At 42.2% G+C, this 15,458-nt stretch overlaps 1 long non-coding RNA gene across 2 annotated transcripts in view; it reads right to left on the bottom strand.

The window, feature by feature from the left end:
- Positions 1-15,458, bottom strand: part of LOC146208332 (uncharacterized) — a 674,483-nt gene that overhangs the window by 279,604 nt on the left and 379,421 nt on the right. The window contains exon 3 of one of the 2 annotated variants that reach the window (XR_014704761.1): positions 13,547-13,576. The exons of the other annotated variant lie outside the window; for it this stretch is intronic. This is a non-coding gene — a long non-coding RNA (uncharacterized LOC146208332). The remainder of the gene's footprint in view (positions 1-13,546; positions 13,577-15,458) is intronic. 2 annotated transcript variants of the gene reach the window in all.

Here is a 15,458-nt window from a genome sequence, read left to right as displayed (position 1 = left end):
TTTGAATCCGGCTGCTAGTTTAGCTCATGTGATCACCAACTATGCTAACTGGATAGATCCAATCAACCTTATCTTTCCACGTGAATATTCGTCTAAGCGCACTCGTAGATAAAGGTAAAAACGAGGAATTCTGGTACCAGCAGGCCAATGACTAGCGCCAGGCCTTTTTTTATCATGACAGATGTTATACTAAGTGAAAGAGTACATTTTATTGCCATCGCTCTTTAATCTACGTAGTATGTCGATATCGGCTGTACCGCGATAAGCACCAGGACCATGCCACTTAATTTCCCAGATAGACACGCACGTGAAGTGTTATGCCGAATGGAATCGTGCGGCCAACGTGCGCCTGCACAGCTGAGCAAAAGGAGCGGATAAGGGCCGAGTTCGGGGGCGCTGGTGCGTGCGGTGGTGGGGAGTTGGAAAACAAGCGTGTCCGACGTGTCTCCCTGAGGCCGCGCGAACTCGTTAATGTAATGCGCACCCTCCTCCTCCCCCGCTTGCCGGCGCCCTTCGACGTGATTCACTCACACCGGCCGCCCAGCCGTCCACTCGCCTAGGGAAATACGAGGCCCGGCGAGAACATGGCGCCCACGCCGCGCAAAATGAAGCGGGTGCCACTCACACAAAGCAGGCGCGAACAACGAGGTCACGGAGCGGGCGTGCAATAAGGACACGTCCACTCCATCTTGCTGCGGTGCGTGCATGCCGTAGTTGGCGGAGTTCAAAATTTGGGGATTTTAAAATAAGACCCTTAAAACTGGCATTTATTTAGCGGAAGGTATACTAGGATAGTATAAGCGAGTTTCTCCGTTCCCATCCGAGGCCAAAACTGCGCACGCGCCGTAACCATGGCAACCAGCTTCGCCTTTCCACAGGTGCTCCGCCGCTACGCTCAGAGCTCTTTCTATTGCCGGTAGCGAAACTTTCGTACGACTCTTCTATCAAACAACGGCGGCTTTGATTGGTCAAAATTTTGATGTTTACGAATAGTGACGGCGCTCGCGGCAATTAAAGGAAACTGTCTGTTAAGCAGCAAACTTTAACATTGTCAATAAACGTAAAGCCACAAGGAAACCATGCTGAAGAGTTGCAGTAGCAAAAGTTCTCACAGTAACAGCCGTAAAAGTAATTAAGGTGAAAAAGAAAGAAAAGAAAGTGTTTTCTAGAATGCGATGACAGAAATAGCAGGAAGCTTCTGTTGACGGCTTCTAGGGAGCGCGACAATTCATAGCCACCCGAACAAAACTTGGTTTGTGGGGCTTTAGCGTAATAAAATCAGTCACTTTTTGAAGTGGTAGTTTCCCAGCGGGTATGATCGAAAAACTTGGTGGTGTCGACTTGTCACGTGACGTGCCTGATTATGCAGCCTCAATGCACATGCGCGAATCGTTCGCGGCTCACCCAGTTACTCGTCAGGTACGTGGGGCTCACCGCAGAGAGGAGTGGAAGGGTAGCGGAATCCCAGCAGATGTACGCGCTGGTTCAGATAGGAAAAGGGTAGCTTCAGCAGCACACATGTGACCGAGTGGAGCAGGAAAGCGTCTTCTGGCATCGCATACGCAGGACATAAACGAGGGTTCTGTCGAGAACGCCGGTGAACTTTTATGCGTTCACCAAAACGTAGGTTGTGTACGAATATTTTCGGCAACGCAGCACAAGCAGCGTGCTAGACAATGAAAGACTGTGATTGCAGCTGGGTTGGAGGATAACAAGGATGCTTGAAACGTCCGTTCAATGAAAACAAGGTAGAGATAAGCATTAACCGAAATAACAGTATCAAACGCAGGAAACAAAACAGTGTAAAAGCACGGATCTTTGGCGTGTATACAACTGACGAAAGTCACTGTGCGGCTTGTCCAGCAGAAGGCGGTCATAGGATATCAGAGGATACCGTTGTGCGCTGCAGGAGATTCTCAAGAAAAAGAAAAAGGTAAAGAATGACCTTTGTATGAAGTGGAGGCATTAAGGCACAAAACAACACAAAGCGGAAAGCGAGGAGCGGTAAAAAATAGAGGCTCACACGACAAGCCTCTACTGTACTGTTTCCTTTCTCTTGGCGTTCAGAATTCTTTTTCTTTTAAATATGACTAAATATACAAAGCTCAATGCAGCTTAGAACACTCAGAACAGCGTACATGCGCAGGCAATTATACACCTGCGCCAAGCGTCGAGGGATTTTCTTGGCTGCAGTTTGATATCTCGGATTTTCTTTTTTTTTTGTGTTATTTGCTTTGACGTCACTAAAACTGCATATGCACGTTATTGCCGCTGAGCGTGTGAACGAATGGCTAAAGAGAAAAAGGGTATATGGTCTTTCTTTAATGGCATTGTGGCTCTTCCTAGCTTCCTTCTCTGCGGAGGGAATGGCAGCGGGATTGTGTTCTGCTGTAGTGTTTTTCCGTTTTTCCCCTGCAGCGTGTCACGGATGTAGGACAGCGGTAGCGTAATCGTGTCTTCCAGATTTTAATCTTGTTCCCGGGCCATCTCGGTGGAAAATGTAACCACCCGGACAGGCGCGCTTGAATTCTGCGCTGGGCGCCATTATCTCGCAAAAGTGGAACACGCTCAACTAGATTGGATACGTGCTGTTCCGGCGATGACTCCGAAGAAGAGCCGCCGCCTCCATATTTGTGTGAAGGGTTATACGTTTGTTTTTGCATAACTGTCGCAAAATACAGGCGTTTTCGAGCCTTTGAAAGTGGTATGAGCGCATGAGTGCGCACACATGGGACACAGTACGGTCTCCTGTTTCTTTTATCCTTTTTCGCAGTTAAAGAAAAATCACTCACTTGAGAGCTCTCCCACTGTTGAAACATCAAGCTTTGTATATAGCTGTCAGCTGAGCTGTTTCGGCCACTCTTTGCGAAAACGAATTGTGGTTTAAATGTCGCTCTATAATTTTGGACAACGTTCATGCGTTGGAAGTTTGGCGTAGGACAGCTCGTTTGTTCTTGACCATCCCGAAATTCTTATCAACGGTCCCAAGGTATCCTCAAACAGATTCCTCACGAAGCTTACTTAAAAAAGCGACTTCCATTTCCAAGCAGCAGTGATATTTACTAATGTCAGTTCGCGGCAATGCATGTGCTTATATCTGCTGCAGCATTGCTTATGTGAGGGGTTAGCATAATTGGCGCGGTAGAAAATAGTGAGCTGATATAAGAAATTACTTATGTAGGGTATGCTGCTGGGCTAGTTGGTGGTTGTCGAGCATTATGGTGTCGCAGCGCTGGCAGACACAAAGACACAGAAGGGAGACTCACAACTGCGCAGCTGTGTGTCTCTCTCGTCATTTTGTCCTTGTCTGCCAGCGCTGCGACACCATAATGCTCAAGGAATTACCGTAATGTGATCATATAGTGTTGGCGTAAGAAACAATATACGAATTAATATTTACGCATATTTACTGCGCCGTTAATTTATGAGCCGTTCTGAGCAGAAAAATATTCAGTGCGACCTCAAACAGCAATTCCTGTAGCATTGGGTTCACCTTTCACGTCACCATGTTTGATCAATAACTTACAATTATTTTCTATACACGAAAACCTAATCAGAACAGATGGGGAAAAAAAATTAAAGTGGTGGATTTAAGCCTCATAATATGAGGAAATGCGAAATCATTGCAATTTATGTGCCTGGCTTTATTATTAGCTTGTTCCGTGTTTCGTTGCTTTTTCGACGGCTACAACATCCTATCTACACATGTTTGCCGCGTGCAGCTATGAGTCATCAAATGATTGTTGACAATGTCTTTTCTATACACGTTCTTATCAAGGGATAAGTAAATGATGTCATCACTATAATAATAATGTATCTTCGCTTTATGCACCACGCAGCAGAGTAGGCGACGAAACACAGGGGAGACACACAATTCACACATACACATAAATAAGGACAATGCTGCATTGCCCTTGTCTATGTGTATGTGTGAATTGTGTGCCTCTCCTATGTTTCGTCGCCTACTCTGCTGCTTGGTGCATCATGTCGTCTGACCAACTAGTTCGACTTTCAACGGTGATATCTTCGCTTGTCTCTAGTCGTGGAAACCACGGCCTCCATCTCCTAAGTCTGCGTGCCGAGGGTGGGGAGTAGGGGGCCTCCTGCATCGATGAACAAATAAAACTTAGCTTAGCTATAACCATTATTGACTCTCCTATCACTAATTGTAAATAGTTTAAAAAAGACTTCATCAGTAATTCCCTATATAATCTGATGACACCACATAACTACCGCTAATGTTGACATAAATTACGATTGAGTTGGGTCATCAGTCTTACCTAACTTATCTTATTATCATCTGGTCTGTCATAAGTCTAACTAGAAATCTGTACGTTGCATTGCTATGACTTATCTCCTTTTCATTACGAATCTGCAGTTAATTACATGGTTATCATTAGTTATTGTTCTTAGCGTCGTTATCACTTTACATATCTCCTGACAAGTCCCGCCACCCAAGAGCCAAGAAATGCTTTCGCAATAAAAATGGCTTAACTAGCATATCATGCGGCTGCACACCAATTAGCCGAAAGGAGCGTACTAAACAACGCCGGCGACAGGATTTCAAGCAAGATTTAAAACTCTATCGTACAACTTCCGATCATAGTACCAAATGCCATCATACGCAGTATGGGCGAACATAATTTTCTGTCTTTAAACTAAAAATAAAAGCATGTGAAAATCAGGTTGTTAAAAAGGGCACCTCCGGAATGCCTTTGCGACACAGGTTATAAATAGCTTTCTCGTTGGAGAACATCAGTTCTAAACTAGTGCCTGGTTGCTAAACGCCCATTGTATTTATCTTTTCCTTTGCCTTCTTTGTGGAAGTCAGGTCATAAAATTAACCCAGGCTATAACCGTGCTGGAAGATTAAAGGATAATTTGCATCTTACGTAAAGGGAACTAGCGACAGTGCATATTTTTCATCACTTTAACAAGGCCCCACTACCTATTCATAAATGCTTGGTTGCTCGATCACCTTTGAGGAGTTGTAATCGCTGCAACAGATTCTTCATAATTTCTAAATAGCGCAGATTGCTTTATATCAAGCTGCTTTTTTTTTTTTTTTTGATTGGGGGGGGGGGGGGGGGGGCAGAGGGAAGGTTATTTTTGATAGTTCTGAATTGCTTAAGTTAACTAGTTTAAAAAACAACTAGGTGTTAGATGAAATAAATAATGGCCGTGATAGCGGTCGCAGCTATGAACTAATTTCCTAGACATTGACTTTACTCTCTTATTGATTTCAGACTCCTTAGCTTCCACCAGTTTGCTATAGGCGCACTATACAAATATAACGTAAAAAAAATATTCCGCAGAAAATAAGCTTGGAGAATGGTCAGCACTGTGTAATGCCAGATTCGCCAACTACTACTATTACTGCTGCTACGAAAAAGCACATTTTCGTACCATTTTCTTGCCGTTTTTGTGCATTTAGGAGCTGTAGCTGTAAGAAAAGGCAGCAAGAAAGAAAAAACCTAACAAAACCGGAGCACATAGCTCAAATTACTACGCTTACATAAGCAATAGGCACATTGAAGCAATAAGCAAAGAGATGATGCGCGTTAAATCACATCACAACAAATGCGGCTTTCCTGTATGGGCTTTGGTGTGGGACGTATTAAAAAAGAATGAGTGATATAATTTTTTGTCGTCAACTGCCCCTGGTCACATCGATTGTGCGGAAGCAACCAAACTCCGTACACAATCATAGAATGATTACTTGCTCCTGCGCTGGACCGACGCAATATTTTGGTACGTCACTTTGGCGTGCATGATGGAACGGTGACAACCCCAGGAAGACACATGCGATGTTGCAGTGAGAACCAGAAAGTCACTTTTTATTGTTAATATATATAAGACAGGTTATATTTATCCACTATTCTAATTTGTTTCTTAAGCTGTTTCATTAATAGAAAGAAAACAAAATTATCTAATATATGTTCCTTTAGAAAAACACTGAAATAGTATTATCGTTTGGAGTCTTCAATACTTGGGTAAAACTTTAGTAACAAGAACAGAATGTTTCGATTAGCATCGGAAAGAACCGCTTCCACAAGATAGCAAGTACACGGCCCTGGACGACTGCACACTGGAAGAGTATAAACAGTATTCACAAACGTACCTTCTGATTTACATAATTTTTTTTTTTCTTTCTTGCGTCACAGTTTACTACGACTGCCAGCCTGGTCGCAGTGACGCGTGGGCTTGATCGGAATCTTCGAAGCGAAGGCGCGAAGCGTACCCCTGAATACGGAAGATTTGGCAAAGTAGCGTGAGTTTCCGCGTGGCTTTGGACGAAGTTGTTTTGCCTCCTCCCCTCTCTACCTTCCCCGCCCCTGCCCTGCTGCTTGCAGCCTTACATGCGTCTTGTTCATCACCCTAACACACGGCGCCAGGTTTCTCCGCGGCTAAAGCAGAGACTGATACGCTACCGCGATTTTGCGACTCATGGAGTAGGCCTCAGAATTAGCGTCAGGAGCTCCCTCGTTTTCATCAATCAACGCGTGATGGGGAGATGGAAGCAATGTCGGCACCGTTACGCCCAAGCGTGGTAATGCCCAGGCCTCGATGTTCGATGGTGCGTCAGTGTAGCAGCTTGCTCGCTTGCAGCTGTGCTCTTCGGGAGCTGCTGTTCTATTTTTTTGCGCCTTTGCTATATGGCATTGGATTGGAGAGGGAACCACTTTCTAGAGTGGAATGGCCGTAAGTGTTTTCCTAAGGAGAAAAACACAGCGCGAGAGCTTTTACGCACCTTGCGGGCGAGTATGAGGAGGGATGCACTGACTTCGGCTGTTAAAAAAAAAAAGAACATTTTTTTCTGGCGCAGGTTTTCATACCTGCTGCTGGTTATAAATTACAAAATGTGGGTTAAAAATATACCTAACAATATATTCGCAATAGGCTTGTACTGGTGACATTTAACTGAGAGGTCAGTGCACAATTGACAGATGAAATGTTTTTCTGAAGACGTCGAGAAAAACGGCACCTCCTTAATATTGTTGACTTCCGCAAGCCGGCTTCCTTTTACATTTTTAAATGTTGTAGTGATTCTAGACTATATTTTGGTAATGTTGAATATATCGATTGATGCGGGGTTATCGGCATTTTGGAACTTATAGCCGCAGGTGCCAAAATCAAAATGTGGCGCAGCAAAAATGATGTCCTTTCAAACAACGATCATGCAGTCATGGAATTGAAATGAGCCAGCCTTGGTAATGTCTTTTGATGGAGAAGTTATGCAGCTGGGATAGACTGCTCGTGACATGCGTCGCTGCTTTAAAATGTACGAAACTAGTTCGCGAAAATAATCACAAGACGGCGGCAAATTCGCGACGATAACTTTGAGGCTAGTACGCTGTCACTGGCTGCTTTGTAAGGTACTTTTCTACTTTCCCAGAATTCTCAATAGCGCGTCCGCATTATAATGACCGCCCATGTTCTGACCCGTGGACCATTCGAACTGGCAGCATATATTGCTTTTTTGTCTCCTAAAAATCAAGGTTTTAGTCGACGCGAAATATTGGTACATGTTTGTTATTGCACTTGCATTTTACTGGGCCCTACAAAAAACAAGTTGTCCGTTGGCGTTCAAAATTATTGCGTGACGCTTCAGTCAGAATTTGCCTCTTCTATTAATTTGGAAACATTGTCAAGCTAGCATAAAATGTTCTCAGCTGGAAGATAAACCTGCACAATATACATTTCAGATTATGTGGCCGCTTATTGCACTTCGTGACCAGCGTTTCCCAAAGGGGCGTCCAGCGGAACATGGCCGATATATTTTGCAGCATACTGCTTTTATTTGAGCTAGTAAGCTATTGACACAGTTTTATCTAGTGCAGTGAAGTTGGCACCCAACTAATTCTTGTCATTAGCCTGTACCAGTAAGCAATAAGCGGGCGCCTAGGCAGTGTCTGGCCTGACATAATAGAAGGAGTTCATGCGGACGATTCAGGGGCGCTTCTCCATGACGTCACTCTCAATCAGATGGCGTCACTTCATGTTTTGCACCCTAATGTCTGGTTTATGTGATTTGACAATTCATTAGGTGCGGTGGTTTTCATGACCAAGAGAAGTATGTCCTGATAGGTCACATAGTTCCTACCCACTAGTTCGCTATCCAAGGCTTTTATAACGGACAGTCAATACCAATTACTCCCCTTCAAACTATTAGTCATAATAATTATGAGTATAATTTGGTTGGGTCTTGAGAGGTAATACATAATACATTGCTACAGAAGGCTTTTATAGAAAAAAATCAGCAGCCATTAATCGCCAGCAAATAACTAGTTATAATATATAATGACATGTCATGGTTGTAATGACCGAACATGTGTCATTTTTACTCCTACGCCCATACGCACCATCATACCACGTACAGACAATCATCGCTATTTACGACACATGAAATGCTCAGTACCGAATGCATTCTTAGTCCAGTGTTATTCATACTGAGCTCAGTTTTATTAGGAGTTGACGTTTTGGCAAGAGACGAGTTTTCTTAAGAGCGATTTTCTCAAAACTTATTAATAGCCTAGTCCCGGCCAAAGCGATGACTTCTAATACAGGTGGACTGACTAACCAGGATTTCTTTACATGTATATATACAGGACGTTTTCCATAACTTGAATCAGAGAGTAAAACAAAAAAGGTGCACCGAAGCTTGGTGAAACCAACGGCATATAATTTTCCATCATGTAGAGCTCCTCAGAGCATTTCTACATTCCACTCAATTAGTTAATTAACAGCGATTAAGTTTGCAAAACATTTATTATTCCCTTTGGGGCCAAGCGGGTTTCAAAAATTTGAGGAAGAGATTCGAAAACAAAATATCCAGTTTTTTTTACCAACCTGCCTATGATACGGCATTTTTTTCCGGCATTTGAAGAAAGCCCGCGAAAAATAATTTAAAAAATATCACGTGACTGCGAACGTAAGTTCTAATATTGAAGCGCTCCCAACAACGTTTAGAAGAAAGAAACTTACCCGATGACTGTGCCCAAGTGAGCGGCCGTAACTCATTTAACGCGCTACACCATAACACACACACACACACACACACACACACACACACACACACACACACACACACACACACACACACACACACACACACACACACACACACACACACACACACACACACACACACACACACACACACACACACACACACACACACACACACACACACACACACACACACACACACACACACACGCACACACGCACGCACGCACGCACGCACGCACGCACGCACGCACGCACACACACACACACACACACACACACACACACACACACACACACACACACACACACACACACACACACACACACAAAAAAAAAAAAAAAAAAAACAAATATTAGTTGTGGTTTAACTCCGGTTAACCATAGTTGAACTGCAATAGCAACGGCGAAAGGTTCTTTTGCCTGCTACATTATTCCCCTGTCACGCCCTATCAGTGTAAGGTGCTACGTTATTGGGGACACTTGAGCTCATCCTTTCAGAGTATGACGCGAGAGCGTAAGCTACCAGCCCACATATGAAGGGTTCAATGCTGCTGAACCGAATGTGGAGCAAAAGCATTAGCTTCCGGTGACCGAGCGTTCTCCTTCTTCTTCTTCTTCCTCTTCCTCTTCTCCTTTCCTTCTTCTTATTCGCGGCTGTTCAAGGTCAAACGTGGCCCTTCACGGGACAGCGCGATGAGCCGAAACCTGGCGCAGTATTGCTATAGCAATAAAGGGTGCAATTTAAAGCCGCATGCCAAAGGCATTGCTTTTCAATAATCTTAACTATTTGTTGATGATGGTGACGACTGTGCTCTGTTGCGGATTAAAGTTTCCACAACGCGCCCACACGATCCAGGGGTACAGCTGAACGTTTGCAAGCAAATACTTTATTTGAAAGGCATACAATAAAGAGTGAGATTCTCGCTCTAACCCCTTTAACTTTAACCTCGAACTGCTGGCATGGTTAACAGAGCTGCGCGCTTTGGTGGTTGCTCGTGCATACTGGAGACTTTGGTCGCTGATAGCACTTTCACGTACTTAAAAAAAAAATCATTGGTTCAAATCACGTGATACATTCTGTGTATATATTTATATATATATATATATATATATATATATATATATATATATATATATATATATATATATATATATATATATATATATATATATATATATATATATATATACATATATATATATATATATATATATATATACAAGGGGAAATGAAGACACCCATGCTAATTGCTGAATTAGTACTGTAATCAGTTTAGGGCGAAAGAAGCAAATACAAAGTAGAATAAAGCAACCTATAAATAGCGCAAACCGAACCCGCGGCCTTTAAATATCGCATCCGGTGTTCTTACATCGGTGGCTGTCCTACTTTCTATTTGTTTCAATATTATAGCTGCTGTAAACGAAGCTTTGATGCGTGGATTGATGTTAGGAGCGTCGCCTTTGAAATGGGGTGCACGGTGATAGGCATCACTAGATCAACCTGTATTTTTCTATTTTCTAAACATAAATTATCCGTCACCTTTAATGGCTTTGCTATCAGTGCCAGGTTATATTTAAATACCCGTATTTATTTACGATTTAGCTTCCATCTGCTCCTCCCTGCTATTCATCCTCCATTCTTCCAAACTTTCCTTGCCTACCTCTACGGCCGATACGTTAACGTTTTTTTTTTATTACCTCTAAACCCCAATGCCTCGGCTAGAGTGACTATGTCCGCATCAATATCTGGATGAATACTTTCACACTCCAGTATAAGATGTTCAATTGTTTCTCGGAATTTACCGCTTATAACACAAGTTTCATCTTCTCGATTAAACTTTCTTCTGTAGCTTCGGCTTCTAAGGTATCCTAATATAACTTCAAAAAGAAGGCCGCTGCCTTTTGAGTTGTCATAGAAGGCTTCCATTTTAATCCGAATTTTTCACTGTCTATATATCTAAGGTTGGCTTCTTTTTTATTGAATTATTTAGCCTCTCTGTTCTCTACCTATCGTTTAATGTTCTTTATTTCTTCGTCTAGCTTTTCTCCATATCTAGTAGTTCGTTTTATAGTGTTTTTCCGCCAGTATGACTCAATGCCCTTTCGATATTAGTATTTGAATACTTTAGCTGCCTACCTATTGGCATCATTTTCCTGAGGCGTTCTTTTTACATTATTTTGCTCTGAGCATCTCTTGCCTCGAAAGACGCCCAGCCCATGTCTCCTTCTACTGCTTAGTTTGTAGTTTTGCCGTGGGTTCCAAGTGCTAACCTTCCCACAGACCTTTAATTTATTTCTAGTCCCGACTGAACTTCAGCCTTTAACGTGTCCTACGACGCGTTTTAACGATGAGTCGACGTGTCCTAACCACGGCCACCCAAATAATGCTTTCAAAGTGCGGTTTGATCGGTCGAACCAGGATGAACCGCGGATACTTTCAGTTCACGAGCACTACTGGACACGGTCAAACCCGGCCAAGAATTTTATGCTTTCGATATTTTAAGCTCAGATAAAAAAAAAAAAAAAAAAAACAAAAGAAAAACGTCCGTTAGGTTAGTGAGGAGCGGATTCGAATTTAGGAATGTCTCGTGGAAGGGAAGTGCGGAACGTCGTACTTATTAGTAAAACGAATGCTGATGTTTTTGCATCACTTTTCACCTCAGCTTACACACCTAAGAGATACGCACATAAGTAAGAAATTCTGCCTAGAGCTTTCGAGCAATTTGCCGTGTCACAAATGAAATGAAATCCCGAATTAGCTCTGCCTCTATTAAATTGCTTCTGCTAGCACGGTGTTTATGCCTAGCCTGCTGTATACGAACGCATGTCCTGTCGGTAAAAATCATAGCCCGATTTAAAATTTCCCAAGCTTATTTCACTGAAAAAGCAGTGATCATGCCCTTCAAAAAAAGGTATTAGGCTTTGCACTATATACCTATTTTGGTAGGCATCTTCATTATCACAGTGATGCAATACCAGTAGACTTTGGGGAAGCAAGACACAACCTACCACACACTTCGTCTGTTTTTTACATTACGGTAACCGGTGGAAAATCGTCTGATGAATATATTAGTCCGCGAGAGTTCTGAATAAGCAAGAATGAATCGCCAAGGAAGGAACATGAAGAATACTACACAGAATTCAAGAAAAATCGCTGTGATCGATCTAATTGAAATAACATGAAATGTTCTCGAAAGGCAAAGCTTCAAAACAAGCGTCATAACACAACTATTTCGCTCTCTGGCTCTCTTTCTCTTATTGTGGCGCGTCGAAAAGCTGCATGGCGAAGCGAACGAGAAACACTCTTCGGAGTGACAATCTCTCAATTTCAGATAACTGGATTCATATCGGTCCACGCCGATTGGGAGGATTCTGAAACAATACTCACCCCGCCCTTCTCCCTCTTGTGCGAGGGCCCGCCTGAGACGAAGAGAAGCCTTGAAAGGAAGGAAAGAAAAATTATAGACGAAGACAAGGAATCGATTCTGGGTGCGATAATTAAATTTAAATCCCCGAGGAGCCGGCGGTTGTTTCTTCCGAATTGCTTGTCTTGCATCTTCAGGGAGGACTCAAGAGAGGAAAAAGGAATTCGCGACACAAATTGAACAGGGAATAATTCTCGCCAAATTACTCCTCCAGGGCCAGTGGAATGAAAGGCTGAATACCGACAAGGCTGTTATTAAAGAAGAAACCCATTTTAGCTTTCATCCAGCCGTTCGTAACTTTTTCCTTTTTATTAAAAAACTGACTGGTCCAACTGCTTCATAACACGGGCTTGTAATTGCGAATAGGGATTTGTTACCCAATAAATTCAGACAGACATGAAGCTGCGCAGGACAAGTCTTCTTAAACAACATAAAAAGTGCAACAAGCAAATAAGTCTTAAAAATTAATAAATTTTGCGCTTTGGCTGTTGCAACCTGAGCCATCGTGCAGAAATCGCTTTACCGAACGCTGCGACACGTACAATGATGCTGCCTTGAAGAACAATAACAAAATACACCCCTACTTGTACAGTAGTAAATATTCTATATAAATATTGTTATCTCATTTATGTGATCTTAGGTAATAGAATTGGGCGACTATAAATGAAGGAACTTGTTAAGGTGGAAAATCTGACTAACAATTCATCGCAGATGTATCTCACAAATTTGAGTCCAGTTGTCTCACTTCCTCCCGTTTTACTCGTTTATTACCTTTTACCTACTCCTGGAAGGATCAATGTATACCCTATCAATTTTAGTGTAAGGTTCAAATACGCGGTCAACACATGGCTGCGTTGAAGAAAGGCTCGTTGAAAGTATCTGAGTGGTGTCCAAGTGCTTTCAGTAGACTCATCTTGAAGACGGAAATCTTGCCTTAGCATTGGCTGCTTGAGTGTCAGCGTGAAAAGGCGAGCGATTGCAAGTTTTTCCTGAAAAGTCGGGAATGGTTACCACCTCTTGCTTTTACTATTTCGGATCGCTATAACGCTCAGTGCTTTATTTCATCTGTTTACCACACTCTCGATCAAAGCAAATACTACAGTGCTTACCTCTCAATACTTCAGAGGGGAACCACCAAACTGAAAAAGAATGCGGGATAGCAAGGTAAAAGTATTGAACGTTTATGAGCATAATGTCTTGCAATTTATTTTTCGAGCGCTTTCTTTCATTTGTCCTATAATTTAAAGAAAGAAAAGATAAGCGAGCGTGGGTAATTATTACAGGCCGCTTACTATAGGGTCTTACCACACAAAACGTTCCAGACACCGAAATCGGCCACGCCAGATCCTTCAGAAAATTGTTTTGCGCATGCGAGCGCTACTTTAAATCACTGCAAAACGCGAACGTTGGTTGGAGATAAAGATACATCAAAAGTAAAACAAAATGGAAAAACAAATTTTGTTTTGGAATGTTTCATTTGCATTCTTCTTTGAATCAGACAACAAGATTGTAAGAATGAAAGATTTTTGCGTGTTTTCTTTACTCACTTAAACTGCAAAAAATGTGGCTTTGTTGCCAAACATTTTCACGAACTTCGCTATTGTCTCAGCCTGAACAAGATATGTTACGATTTCACGTATTGTTACAATTTACACTAAATTGTTTAAGTTGTCTTAGCTAAACCTTTATTTTAGAACATTATGCTGGAAACGTCTTGTACAATCTACTTCACTTTTCTTTTTTAAGTATTTTGAGATGGCCGAATTTGGGGACCTAATTTTTGTGAGCAATGTACGCTTCTAAATTAAATACCAAACCAAGAAAAAATGGCAGCCAATTTCAGCACTGTCGCCAAATGAAGTCGAGACATTGCCACCACGACAACCAGAAGGAAGGAAGATGGAGGAATGGGGTTGGGGTTGAACGGATACGCTGCTCGAGGCTTGCAATTTCTAGGGGATTTGAAGACTAGCGCCACTGAGAATATTGCCGAAAGACACTGGAAATGCACAGTAAGCTCCATAAGGAAAGCAAGCATGCTGTGCTTCCAGCTTGAAAGGCTAACACGAGAGGATAAACATATGTGAACAGCGGTAAAATGCCGCAGAGAAAGTTCATTACCAAGCTTATCTGAAAACAAAAAGGCACCTCATATCAGAAAACGAATCTGAAACGTGGCGCGGCAGATAATAGGGCTGAAGTCCTGGATTCGGAATCGAAATTTCAATTCGGAAACTGAGAAATATCACTGACAAAAAACAAAAAAAAAATTAAATCTCGTGAAAATCTTTTGAATCCGCAGCAGCTTACTTTCGAGCTAGATGTCGTCAGGAAATTTTTTTTTCGCCCTCTATCTCCGCGTTATCTCAGAAAAATATTGGCGTAACTCTTTATTCGCCGTGTATGAAGTCCTTGAGAAAACAAGCCGGGTGCAGTAACAGATCGCCATCCAAGAAATAAAAAATCCTCTCACCTTCAACATTATTCCTAACACCAAAAAGTAAAAGTAAGCTTAAAAGCAAGACTTGTAAATCTAACCGCGAGACTAAACCAATTATTTTGATATCAGGAGAATGAGCGATCATAATGTTTTTCATAGCGTTGAGCACATAGTTTCACACTTTGAAAACCGCGCCCACAGCTTGTTGTTCAATGGTAATTTTAAGCCCTGCTTTTCGGTTTCTTAAACTAGTATCGTCTATATATGCTGTTCAAAACGTCTGATGATATTAGGAACATGTTACATGTGTAGATACTGCCCAATAGCCAATTACCCCAGGAAGGCCGACATTGTTAATTTATTTGACCACATTATTGTCTAGAAGCATATAGAAAGCAAAAAAAAAAATACAAACTACTGATCCGTTTTACTATTTGCTAGCTTTATTTAATCTTCACTCTAAGTTGATGTCCATTGTTTTTGTTTATCTCTGTCGAGCCCAATGCTACTTCTCTATGAACATGGCATGGAAACCATTGCGAGCCAGACGCGTCATGCAAGGTTATCGTGCGTGCAGATCA

Source organism: Amblyomma maculatum, chromosome 1, assembly GCF_055883805.1.
Source record: "Amblyomma maculatum isolate TAMU_Amacu chromosome 1, ASM5588380v1, whole genome shotgun sequence".
NCBI classification, from domain to species: domain Eukaryota; kingdom Metazoa; phylum Arthropoda; class Arachnida; order Ixodida; family Ixodidae; genus Amblyomma; species Amblyomma maculatum.
The sequence above is the reverse complement of the archived record's forward strand: the minus strand, read 5'-3'. Positions and strand labels throughout refer to the sequence as shown.